We start from the raw sequence: 13,778 nt of genomic DNA, 5'->3' as shown, positions 1-13,778 counted from the left end.
TAACCTGCGACTGTGTCGTTCTCTAAACTGTATAACCCCTCCGTCTCCCATTAAACTCTGTCACTTTAGCAGCACTCCTTCAATGTTCTCCCTTCTTTCATCTGTGACCTGTTCACCTCTCCCTTACTCTCACTGTCGCTCTAAAGTCCCTCTTCATCACGCCCCTCTCTAACACCCGCCTTCCCTTCTCTTTGAGCTGGCTCTCTGATAATTCATTGTCTTTATAACTCTCTCGACTGTCCTTCCACCATCTGCCTCTCCTCCTCTCTGAACAGAGCCATCCCTCACCTCTCACACTCGTCTCCTCACTCTCTCAGCTGCCTGTTATTACTTGCTTAACTGTTCCATCTTTCAGTTGTATCTTTCTTATGTCTCGCCTACCTTCCTCTAGTTCTCAGTTGTCCTTTTAGTACTTTTCTTGCACCTGTCTCTCTTAGTTATCTTTCTCATTTGTAACTATATCACACATGTCTTACTGCCAGCCTCTCTCACCGGTCTGCCCCTCTCCGACTCTTAGCTGTCTATTTATCCCCTGTGTCTAACACCTATTGTGTTCACCTGTCTCACTTTCACACCTGGCTGTCTCTCTCCAGGGGCGTAACGCAGCCCCCGCGGTGCGGGGGTGGGCCCCAAGCTCCAGGGCCCCCCTCAGCATAGCACTCTGGCCGGAGAGCTCCTGATTGAGAGGGGGGGGGGGCCTCCACGCACCTTCCAGGGAAGCCCCCTCAAGTTTCGTTACACCACTGACACCTATCTGACGTCTCTTTAAACCCTCAATGTCTTGCTCTCGTTCACGCACCCCAGCTTTTGCTTCTCGATCTCTCACATCTCTAGTATTTACTCTCTCCCCCCCCCCCTCCACTTGTCCTGACTTTTTTTACTCCCCTTCAGCTCGGGGCAGCAGGAGACAGAGGATGTGGCGAAACAGCCAGCGCTGCAAACTTTGGAGCTGGGGCTCCAGGTTCGATTCTCGGTGTTGGCTCAACAGCCTGTGATTTTGGGCATATCACTTCAGGGCCAGCTCTAGGGAGCTGACTTTGGGAGGCACCCTGTTTTCTAGTACATTATGATTTTTAAAAAGCGCCTTCTGCCGCATTCCTCGCCTCCAGCTATTTTCAGGGAGCTATACAAATGGAAAGATAACTTTGGTGATTAATGGGCTTGCTGGAAAGAGATTGGAGTTTTGTCAAGTGACAGTTTTGACTTATCTCAAGTAGCGCAGATAGGGTTAATATATGCCTGCTGCAAAGAACGTGTACCGTGCAGATCACAAAGTGCATATAATATAGCTAGTTCAGTGGGTTAGTGCTTTTGTCAGAGAGATCCTTTTGTTCCTTCAGTTTTTAGGATAAAATCCTGGGGAGAGGAGTTGGCCCAACGGCTAGGGTGGTTCGAGTCTCGGCAATGACGCTGATCATCCTTTGAATCTGGGCAAATCACTTAATCTCCCCGTGCCTAAAAGGGTGAATGTGTCCTCATGTAAAGCAACTGGTGCTATGTAAAGTGCTCTGATACCTGTGGGTCAAGTTTGCGCTATATAAAACTCTAAAAAGAAAAATATATACAACTATTACCTGTCGTTGAAGATCTGCAACCACTGCGTTAGGTTTTAAATTCAGAGTTTATGCTTATCCAGACCAGGTACTCTTACAATATACTGTCTACAAGTTTGGGTGACATATCCCCTCCTACATCTTTCAGTCCTCGGTCATATGTAACACTTCCAATAGACTGATGTACACACGTATGAATCACAGGAGCGGCCTGTGCAGGTAACAGCGGTGAGGCTGGGTTGGGGGGGGGGGAATTCGACAGACGAGCACGACGGAAAACTAAATAAATAATTAATTTTCCATCGTCATCTATCAAAATTAGCCCCCCCCCCAGCCCCACCACTCTTACCTGTACGGGTCGTGGCTGATGAATCATTGTGTCTGTATAATGTGCATGTGATGTAAAGTGCTCTGAAACCCTAAACTGGTATGAGTGGTGCTATAAAGTAAGAGAAATGCATGTGAGAGAGAGTAGTTATGGAGACTTAAGGGGCACTGTTAAAGGGGAGGGGTGAGGGAATCAGTGGCGAAAGAGGTCATTGGGGTCACCAACAAACATTGTCTCATGTGGGGCCGCCAGCTCTAAAGACAGCCCTGCACCCAATCTCCGCGTGCCTACATACAGCGCCTCTTCAAATCCCAGTATTTATTTATGCCGCTTCAGAGAGCTAGTTGGGGAAGGGGATGGTAGAGTGAGGTATACCGAAAGGAACATGGAGGGGAAAGAGGGGGCAGTTACGACAGTAGCCCACAGTGAACAGGCTCTCTGTGGACCTTCCTAAAGTCTTCTTCCACGCGGAGGGGAAAAGGCAGAGAGCGCTAGAGCAATAGGCCTCTGGTCTCCTTGTAGTTCACGGGGAGGAAGGAGTTCGTTTTGGGAACCTGATTTTAGGAGTCGGGTCAGCTGGTCGGATGAAGTGTCCAATTGGTGCATGCCCAAGCTTGGGGATGGTCTGATGGGTTGGAAAAGTCCAGGAAAAACAGAATTTTGCCTCCTTAAGCTCTCCTCATCCAATTAAAAAAGCAATTTGACAGAACCTATGCAGTAATTTGGCATCAAACTTAGAAGGCAGCTTAGGCTGCTGCCTTGTGGACTTAGGTTTATTTAAAACCTGAGCCTCCCTCAGCTTCGCTTTGTGTGATAACAGCATTTTTATATTGTTAATCTGTCATACTTTATAGAGCAGGATGAAATTTAGATTGTAACACGGCAATTAGCATAATTTAAATAATTTTGTGTTAAGCTTGTTACATGATATTCAGTGCTTAATTTGTAAATAAGTAAGTGTCAGGGCCCTCGTCAGAAGGCCACTGCAGCTTGCAACACCCATTGGCCCTACCAGCGCTGCCAGTGTCAATACCAACACAACTACTAACCATCATCCACCTACAAGTGTGACATTTTAGACTATTCCAGGCCCCCAAAGCTGTAAGAATGGCTTGGGCAGCAGGTATTTGTCATTTAAAATATATTTTGAATTAATACACTGCTGTGGTTGTGCTGATCCCTAAATTAGACAAACAGCGCCACCATGTGGCAGACTGTTTTAAGTGCCAGTGTTGGCAATTAAGTGCCGGTGCCGAGCACCGCGAACCACCGGCTCAAATTAGGCACTGATGATATTCCTGAACTGATTAATGTACACTCACACTTGGTTGCCTGTTGTTTTTAAGTTCTGTGGTTAGCCTTGTACAGCACTCACCCGAGAACGTTAACAATGGAGGACAAGCAAATGTGCACATCTATATGACCCAAAGCTTCATTATGTAATCACTTCCTATTTTAAAACTGTCTGTACTGTACCGTGAGACTATACTAGGAAATATAAATCACAGCATGTGGAGTCCCTCAAAAGAAGACCTTATTTTAATCTAGCCACATTTAGAAATAAATACTGATGGAAAACTAGGTGCGTTATGTTTTTTACGAGTGTATGTAAAATGCAGTACAGGTAGGGAATTTATTTTTCAGTGGTGTTTGCAGAGAGAGGTGTGGATGGCATTCTTGTGGACTCTTTGTATCATTGTCACAGCAGGAGGGCACGTCATCAGTGCACTGTCAATAGCCAAGCTGGAGAAGTCACTAGTCTGAGGACTAGGCCCTGCATTGGAGCCAGAGGACCGGCGATAAGGTGCCCAGCGAGAGAGAAGTTGGAGGAATAGGATATTGTTAATGTTATTTATCTGAATTGTGAAGGCTACCACAGCATCACATTGGACACTCAGATGAACAGATTGTGCTTCGATGTTGATGGAGAACCCATGGTTGGTGGCAAGTTGAGCGGGGCGGAGATGGGTTCCTGCTGACCATGGGCAACGTTCCACTTCCGGAAGGCCAATCCTTACTCGTCCGGGTCTGGGCAAGCACTATACAAACAATGACTTTTTTGACATACATGTGGTGTACTACACTGACATGGTGATCTCCATGGCACCCAACATTAGCGGCTGCTCCTCTGTTAAGACGGAGGTGCGTCGCCCAACTGCTCTGTGAGCAGTGAAAAAGATAAACATAAAATGATAACACAATGCTATTATCATTTTATTTTTCAGTGCTGAGACAGGCCGGGGCTGGGCTACACCATCCAGACGGACAGCAGCAGCCAGCATGGAGGAGGAGTGGTATGCACCATAAGTGTGCATGACGATTTGGCCAGCTGTCTTAGGACGGCCAAACCATCAAGCACACTTAGCATTTCTCCACCCAGCTGTGTTTCACAGCCGGGTGTAGAACAGTCCCAGCCAATGTCTGAGCAGCAAATCAGACCACTCAGACCAATCACGATGCTGGTGTCATGCTGATAATACTATTACCAGCATGACAGAAGCGTTGTGGTTGGCTTAGGGGAGCCTGTGAGCCTGTGTGCTGCCAGGAACAGAAGAGGACGGAGGAGAGGCGGCAGCCGTCAGGTAAGTGATCTTTTATTTTTTACTTTTCAAACCCCCACCACCTCACCACTTCTGGTCCCTATCAGCCGCCACTGCCAGACATGTGAAATGGGTGATGGTTAAGAAGAAAGGCAAGATATTTTCCTGGTGTGTGCAGGTAGAAAAGAAAGACTTGAACCATTCCACGATGGTGTTCTCCTCCACACTCATTTTGGGTTTCAAGCGCTACAAAATTGTGGTCAGTAATGGGAGAGGAGGCTGTGAGTATAGAATCACAGTTTCTTGCAAACTCTGGTTTATATTGGGTGAATCTCCTCTTCAGCCTCAGGTATACACTCAACATCTCCACACATACACACTAACAGAATTACAGACACACACACATTAAAACCCCTCTTGCTCACTTACTCCCCTACTCGCTTGCCTCAGTGGCATAATCAGCTTTTGGTCCATTGCTCTGTTAAGCACATCTCATTGGGTTGGGTGCAAAGGCACATGGCTGCATATCAGAGATTCAGGGTCTGCCCTAGGTCACAGAAGACAGCGGTGCACCAGGAGCCTCAATAAGGTGCTAAAAGACAACGTACAGCAACGTGGACAGACAGCAGCTTTCCTTCTCATCCGCCAAGGACCTGCGCATGCTTCTGTGTCTGAGCGTGGGATGCTGGCAGGCTCAGCCACAGAGGGTCGAGGGAGGGGCCAGGCAGGCTCAGCCAATGAGGGGCAGTAGAGGGGCAAGCTAGGCTCAGCTGATGAGGGCCGGGGGAGGGGCCAGACAGTAGTTTTACTAGCATAATGTTAGCTGCTATGTGTATACCATAAAACTGTCATTGGTGTGGCATTGTGGCTCCGTAACTGTTCAGAGCGACCACAAGCAGACGTCCATGTGTGGATGTAGAAGTGAGAAGTTATGGAATCACCTATGTGGGAAGAGTTGTTTGAGGTGTGTGAAGTCCTGACACTGGGCCTGCTCATGTTGCTGCAAAGGTGGCAAATCTCTGCGGAACATGTAAGAGAGATAGATTGTGCTTCATGCAGCTTTATTTTACTGGATAGCATTGTAGAGTTCTTCTCAAGATGATGTACTGCCCTATATTCCAATGCGGTAGTTTCCAATTCTTGGTCGATTGTAGCAACTTTTCGCCAGTCAGGTCAGATGGCGGTAAATCCAATAAGAAATGTAATTTCATATTTTAGTATTTCATAAGGAAATGGCTCAGTGTATTTATGAAAGCTCTGAATTTTTCAAGAGTCTCAGGGCGCCATATAACAGAAGATAACATCTAATCCATAGTGTGCCATCTTTGCTCCTTACAAATCTGAAAATGGGGCAAACAGAATTTACCCAAGCGAAGGTCATGCACTAAGGGCAAAAAACCCAATTTCTGCTGTGCTCGCATTATAAGAAAAGAAGTGCATTATTTTAATTTTCCTCAAGTTTTTAATGAGAAAAATGGGGCAAAGTTTGAGCAATTGTGCAAGAACGAAATAGTCGTGGTTTCTCTGTAGCAGATTTACTTCACGTTAATTTTGTCAGGCGCTTCCTATAGTGCAGGAAAGAATGACCATAGAGAATAAGTGATTTTTTACATTGTAGGGAAATTTGAAATGACCGGTTCTACGATCAACCGTGGCATGAAGCCGTATACCCAAAGTAAATGGAAGAAAATGCAAAGATGCAAAACCTGCACCAAGGTTATGTAATGATTACCAGTATCACAATCCGATATATTGCTTTTATTGAGTGTGACTTTTCCAAAAAATAGTATAAATTATTCAGGACTCTCTAACGTCCCAAGTACCTCGTAAACAACTTTCTTATATCATCTGGCTTTCCACCAAGCTGTGGCCATTCTATAAAAGACATATTTGCCCTAAAGTTTGATGCAGCACACCAATGCCAGTTGGAGGCAGCCATATTGTAATTTTCACAGCTTAAATAGGCTCAAATTTTGAATTTGTTGGAATCTAGGTGTATTTTATCGCACCCGATAAACACCGATATCCCGGGCTATAGTATTTTTTGTGTGTAATAGATAGCAGCGAATAATAGTGCCTGGGGAATAACATGGTTATTTTGGTACTACCGCGCAAAAATCTGTATGGTATGGTAAATACAGTACACTTTTCTCCTGTTAAATTCCAGCAGGTTTGACCTGCTGAACGTTAACGTAGGGTATTGATACTAAAAGCACCTGGTAATTACTGGATGCAGTGAATACCACCAAACTCTTAATTTTGAGCCCTGCGCAAACAGGGATTTATGCAGTAGTTGGACACACAACCCACTTGTAATCCAGGCTTTAGTATCTGCTCATCCCCAATCAGGCGTTCACAAATTTTTTGAAAAATAGACATATTTGACAAGAGCACTGGACACTCACTTTTTGCCGCATGTCTCCAAAACATCTGAATGATTTTTCACCAAATCAAGAAAAATCACCAAATGACGGAAAGGGCCTCAGTTCCCAAAAATATTGGGTAAATATCTGTTCAGTGGTTTCAGGGTTAAAAGGTGCAGGACATTTTTCAATGGGAAATCCGATTATATTGGTGAGTGAAAAAGGATTTTGGAATCTCCTTCATAACATGATCTTTTTGACCAACTTGAATAGTGTAAGAAATTCTCCCACACATTTTTCTCCGCATTTGGTGCAGATTGGTGAATAGATGCCAAAGTTATTAAAGAGTCCCCCCCCCCAAAAAAAATAAAATCTGATTTCTGATGAAGGATAAGTGTCAACCTTAACTGCACATGCATGCCTCTGCAATCTCAAGCATAAAAAATGCACTCATTCCATGCTTTACTTCTAGTCCTACACTTTTAACAAGAGAGGGAAAACTACTTGTCCAATAACGCAAAGAATAAATGAAGAAGTCAAGAAATGGAGGAGCTGCTCGTGCCCAATAATAGACGCCTGAAGAGTTCTACTTAGGTCCTTCCCTCAAGGAAGCAGTGGCGTAGCTAGACCTCCTGCCTCCCATGGCGGCCCCTACTTTTACCACCCGGCAGCCACGGGTTAAGGGGGCGTGGCGATTCCTGCATTTGTTTGCCGACCCTCGACGGCAGCAGGCAATGTAGGATGTGGGGGGTTGGACTGTTCCCATGGGGCACAGGGTTAAGACTAATTTGCATATGGCTGGGTCCAAACTGGAATGGCATGGTGAGCAAAAAAACGATGGATTTAGGCCCAGATCTCTGTACTGGGGTGAATGTATGACATTGTTCTACATTCTGTCCATCAACAGTTCTTTTTGCATTTGTCACCCCGAGTGGGACGGGTATGCTCAGACGTGAGTCCTGTGCTCTCCATGCCACTGGAATGAAGCTATCCTGGCTAAAGAGGGGTGAAACCCCGGTCCTAGGATGCTTGTTTCCAGTCCAGGGAGGACCTGGCCTGGCAGTTCGGGCTGGACTGTTCCCATGGGGCACAAGGTCAAGACTGATTTGTATATGGCTGGGTCCAAACTGGAACGGCATGGTGAGCAAAAAAACGATGGATTTAGGCCTAGATCTCTGTACTGGGGTGAATGTATGACATGGTTCTACATTCTGTCCATCAACAGTTCTTTTTGCATAGTGAAATAATGTGGCATGGTGTGCAGTGAAATTATGTGGATAGTAATTATGTGGTATTGAGTGTACTGGAATTATGTGGAGTCATATTGTGTGTCATGTAGTGGGATTGTGTGCCTTAGAGTGAGATTATCTGGAATGGTATTTAGTGTTGTGGAGTGGTATGTAGTGGAGTTTACTTATGTGGTGTGCTGTTAAATATTGTAGCTTGATGTGGAATTTTGTGGTGTAGATTGGATGTATGTGGTGTGTTGTGTAATTGTGTTGTTGGTTTGAATTATGTAGTTTGTTGTTGAATTATGTGGTGCGAAATGGAAACGTGTAGAGTTGAATTGTGTGATGTGGAAGTGTGCGCTGTAGAGTGAAAATTATGTTGAGTGGTATAATGAGGCATGGTGTGAAGTGTAGTTATGTGGAATGTTGCTATGTGGCATAGACAGGATTTATGTGGAGTGTATATATGCAATATGGAGTAGAGCATAATTATGTGAAGGTTAATTATGTGGTGTTGAGTGGTATTATGTGGAGTGTAATTAGGTTGTGTGATGAATTGTGTGGGGATGAATTGTGGAATTGTGTGGTGTGTGGAATTATGTGGCATGGTGTGGTGTATAATTGTGAGGAGTGGAATTATGTAGCATGTTGTGGAGTTGTATTTTGTGGAGGATAAATATGTGTTTTGGAGTCGAGTGTAAATATGTTGTGTGAAGTATAATTATAACGACAGTAAAGCTAGTAAGTGCTTTGCAAGTCTGTATAAGTAGCAAATGTTTTAAAGGGACTTGTTTCCATGCAAGGTATTGCTTTTCCCAGTTCACAGAAGGAATAAAAAACATCTCCATATAATAATAGGGTTGACAGGATGGTGCGATAGCAGAATATTGATACGTGTGGATCTGGTGAGGACTGTGGACAGCATGTGCTTGATACGCTATTTGCATAAGAAAATACTATATATTTTTTGTTATCCTCCATTAGTTATTAGCAACGAAGGGGGAAGAGAAGTGTTCACCGACAGCATTCCGTTAGTCTTAAGGAGACAAAGAATGCTGTGGTCGATGCCGCCCAGATGGCATAGGTATATGTATCAGGAGCTGCCAATGAAAGGAAGTGGAAATGCGCGTTAGACGTTGCTGGTATTGATGGCTACTGTGCGGTTACAGACTTCGCTGGGCTGACAGTGGGTGGGGAAATGCTACGTTGTCACTTTTGGTTTAAATACACAAATCGCGCATTCTCTCTTGTGTTTGTCCTTGGGGTACTTGCTGACTGGTGCTACACATGGGATCAGGTTTGCCTTTGACAGGAGGTATGGTTTAGTGGGGTACATAGTGTAGATTAATGTTTGTGTGAGGACACAAAAATCGGCCCCTTTGTACATTTAATATTATTGCGTGCATCATGCAGAGGATGAAAAGTAGCAGGAACGGCTTTGATGCCTTAGAGGCTAGCAGGAAGAACTGTTTTGGGGTGGTCAGTTGAAGAGATTGTTTAACATGTTTTAAACTACCACAGTGGCATTGGGGAGGGCAGCAGCTGAAAAGCTCTGTCTTTACTGGTAGGCAGTGGTTAGATGGGGACCGGCCATCAGTCTTCCTTTCGGTGGTGGACACGGGAGCAGTGGGCGGCGGTCACATCTGAGGGGTGGTTTTAAAGGCGGGCGGAAAAGCATAACTGCGGGTTTTGTAGGGGTGAGAGTAGAGTGTAATGAATGCGCTAGTGGCAGGCCTGACGGCAGTGGTCTGTGTTTGGAAGTGATTAACTGAGTGGGCTTCGTTTGGAAGTGGGTCATCAAGTAGGAGGATGTGTTTGGTGGGCCGGCTGGAGGCAGTGTTATGTAACTTTGCTGGAGGGCGCAGCAACAGTAGTTACTGATGTATGTAAATCACCCGATGAGAGGACGGATGTGTCCAATGGAGGAAACAATCCTTTTTTTATGGCTGGGGTGAGCCCCTGCAGTATGGCGGGTCACTGGCCGGAGTGCTCTTGAAAGGCACGGAGAATAGGGGGCCCTCTCCATATACTTTGCGGGGGGCCCCCTCAAGTTTTGTTACACCACTGCCCACACTACCGATGTAACCAGGCCAAACAGCCATGAATCAAACTTGGTTAGTGTGAGAATCCTCAAGACCGGAGCATGAAGTTCCCTGAACTTTGACAGCAACCCAAGGCTATACCAATGGCAGAATCAGGGTCTGGTACAAAACGATATGAATGATAGAAAGCCTTCCAGAAAATAAACTTAGAATAAACAAACTTCACACTTTTATCCACAGTAATAATAAATGCTTGTGCATTGTCTGCCCAGAACACACATGTAAATCCAAAAGTCAATAGCTGGTAATCGGACAGTTACCAGACCCAGAACGCACAACATTCAGTCTCACAGGCTTCCAAAGTAAACAAAATCAACACACTTAGTCTGAACGAGACAACAGTGTCCAGTACTTCAATTGTTCCTTTGTTAAAGTTTAGAAAGGTATACTATCATCCCATGACATGTTCTGATAGCACCTTTCTAAACTTTACATTAAAGTTACCCCTGATGAAGGTCTTTCCTGAAATGCATCAGGTCTACGATGAAACCGTCATTTGTTGTGAATTCTGAATTGTCACATGCTGCAGACATATTTTCGAGCAGCACTTTGTATGAAGTTTGAATATTGGCACAAACAAGACTACAATAAAGGAATAGTTGAAGTACTGGACGCTCCTTTTTTGTTCAGACGAATAGTGTCGATTTTGTTTAATTTGGAAGCCTGTGGGCCTGAAGGTTGTGCGTCCTGGGTCTGGTTAACCGTTGGGTTACTAGCTATTGACTCTTAGAAACAGGAGCTTTACCAGTCTACATGCATCGACGCTTTCCACTGCATGCCAATGAGAAAATACCGGTATACAACCTTTACAACGCAACTTTTACAACGCACTACACTTACAACGCATTTTTTACAACGCAACATCCACTACAACGCATTCCATTACAACGCAGGACACTACAACGCATTTTTAAATACTACCTTTACAACGCATTCCATTACATCGCATAGTACCTTTACAACGCATAATATTACATGAAAACCCCTACACTATCCAACACTTGCCCTACTGTTGCACCCCCTGGAGTTAGAATAGTAATTTTTACCCCTATACTATCCTACACTTACCCTACTATTGCACCCCCTGGAGTTAGAATAGTAATTTTTACCCCTATACTATCCAACACTTACCCTACTGTTGCACCCCCTGGAGTTAGAATAGTAATTTTTACCCCTATACTATCCAACACTTACCCTACTGTTGCACCCCCTGGAGTTAGAATAGTAATTTTTACCCCTATACTATCCAACACTTGCCCTACTGTTGCACCCCCTGGAGTTAGAATAGTAATTTTTACCCCTATACTATCCAACACTTGCCCTACTGTTGCACCCCCTGGAGTTAGAATAGTAATTTTTACCCCTATACTATCCAACACTTACCCTACTGTTGCACCCCCTGGAGTTAGAATAGTAATTTTTACCCCTATACTATCCAACACTTACCCTACTGTTGCACCCCCTGGAGTAAGAATAGTAAGTTTTACCCCTATACTATCCAATACTTACCTTAAATGCAATGTAATATTATGCGTTGTAATGGTATGCGTTGTAAAGGTAGTATGCGATATAATGGAATGCGTTGTAAAGGTAGTTTTTAAAAATGCGTTGTAGTGTCCTGCGTTGTAATGGAATGCGTTGTAGTGGATGTTGCGTTGTAAAAAATGCGTTGTAAGTGCATGCGTTGTAAAAGTGTGCGTTGTTACGACATACATCCGAAAATACCATCTTGTACAGAGGAGACTGAAGCGCAGCTAAGTCTCTCAATTTTGGGGCATGAGTTAGGCAGTTGTTGATCTGTAAAAAAATACGTGCCGGAGCTCTGGTGCGGAAGCAGCTTGCACCAGCCCTTTTCTCCTGTGAGCGCCGCCTAATATAAAATCAACTACTAACCATGAAAGGGAGTAAAGGTGTGGCATAATGGCTAGAGCTGTCGACTTTGGAGCTGGGAAACCCAAACGTCGGTTCAACATCCTGTGAGTCTCAGCAAATCACTTAATCTCCCCATGCCACGAATGAATGTGTCCTTAAGTGGTGATCATGAAAAGCGCCAGTGTTGATGATTGAGTCCCAAAATCTGAGCAACGGGAATCACCGGCTCAAATTAAGCACAGTAGCTAACCAAAGTTATCTGCTTTCAGAGCTCTCGATTTTCTCGAGTCCAGACATAAGGAACTAGTTCCATCCAGGCTTTTTCTTTGTATTCTGGGAGTTGTAGATGAGATTATAAAATACGAAAAACAGAACTACAAGTCCCAGGATGCAATGAAAAACCTTGCACCAGTCATGCCTCCCACGCCTGAATCTGAGGAAACTTGAGAGCTCAGAACAAACTTTCCATCATCAACTGATCAGACATGGAACACGTGGAGAGATTCGCCACATGCTGCTGGCTAACAAAGGATTTTATGTTAGTACTAGGGGTGGGCAGAAAACTACGCTCCGTCAGCGTAGCAGATAAAGCCAGCCACTCCTGCACACCGGCCCGGTCCCTGCTTCTGATAGCAGCCAGGCCGGAGAGAGCCTCCCTGGGCCCCGGTGGACCCCTGTCTCCAGCACCTAGACCCTCGGCTGTCTTGCAGGACGGGGTTGGCTCACGCACCCCGGGGCCCGCCGGACGGTGCAAGAGCCCCGGGCCCGGTCCCAGCTTCAGAACCCTAGCCAGGCCGGGGAGAAACTCCCTGGGCCCCGGTGGACACCCTTCCCCAGCGCATGGACCCTCGGCTGGCTTGCAGGACGGGGGGCTCCCGCTCCCTGGGACACTGGGACGGAGCACAAGCCCCGGACCCGGGCCCAGCTTCCGAACCCTAGCCAGGCCAGGGAGAGCCTCCCCGGGCCCCGGTGGACACCCTGTCCCCAGCGCCCGGACCCTCGGCTGGCTTGCGGGACAGGGGGCTCCCGCACCCCGGGAACGGAGCTCCAGCACCGGGCCCGGGACCAGCTTCCGGACCCCCAGCCAGGCCGGGGAGAGCCTCCCCGGGCCCCGGTGCACACCCGTCCCCAGCGCCCGGACCCTCGGCTGGCTTGCGGGACAGGGGGCTCCCGCACCCCGGGACGGAGCTCCAGCACCGGGCCCAGCTCCCGGACCTCCAGCCAGGCCGGGGAGAGACACCCCGGGCCCCGGTGGACGCCCTGTCCCCAGCGCCCGGACCCTCGGCTGGCTTGCAGGACAGGGGGCCCCTGCACCCCGGGACGGAGCTCCAGCACCGGGCCCAGCTCCCGGACCTCCAGCCAGGCCGGGGAGAGCCTCCCCGGGCCTCGGTGGACACCCGACCCCAGCGCCCGGACCCTCGGCTGGCTTGCGGGACAGGGGGCTCCCGCACCCCGGGAACGGAGCTCCAGCACCGGGCCCAGCTCCCGGACCTCCAGCCAGGCCCGGGGAGAGACTCCCAGGGACCCGGTGGACACCCTGTCCCCAGCGCCCGGACCCTCGGCTGGCTTGCGGGACAGGGGGCTCCCGCACCCCGGGAACGGAGCTCCAGCACCGGGCCCGGGACCAGCTTCCGGACCCCCAGCCAGGCCGGGGAGAGCCTCCCCGGGCCCCGGTGCACACCCGTCCCCAGCGCCCGGACCCTCGGCTGGCTTGCGGGACAGGGGGCTCCCGTACCCCGGGACGGAGCTCCAGCACCGGGCCCAGCTTCCGGACCCCCAGCCAGGCCGGGG

The sequence above is a fragment of the Triturus cristatus genome, chromosome 4_2 (genome assembly GCF_964204655.1).
Source record: "Triturus cristatus chromosome 4_2, aTriCri1.1, whole genome shotgun sequence".
Taxonomy (NCBI): domain Eukaryota; kingdom Metazoa; phylum Chordata; class Amphibia; order Caudata; family Salamandridae; genus Triturus; species Triturus cristatus.
This window is presented reverse-complemented; position numbering follows the sequence as displayed.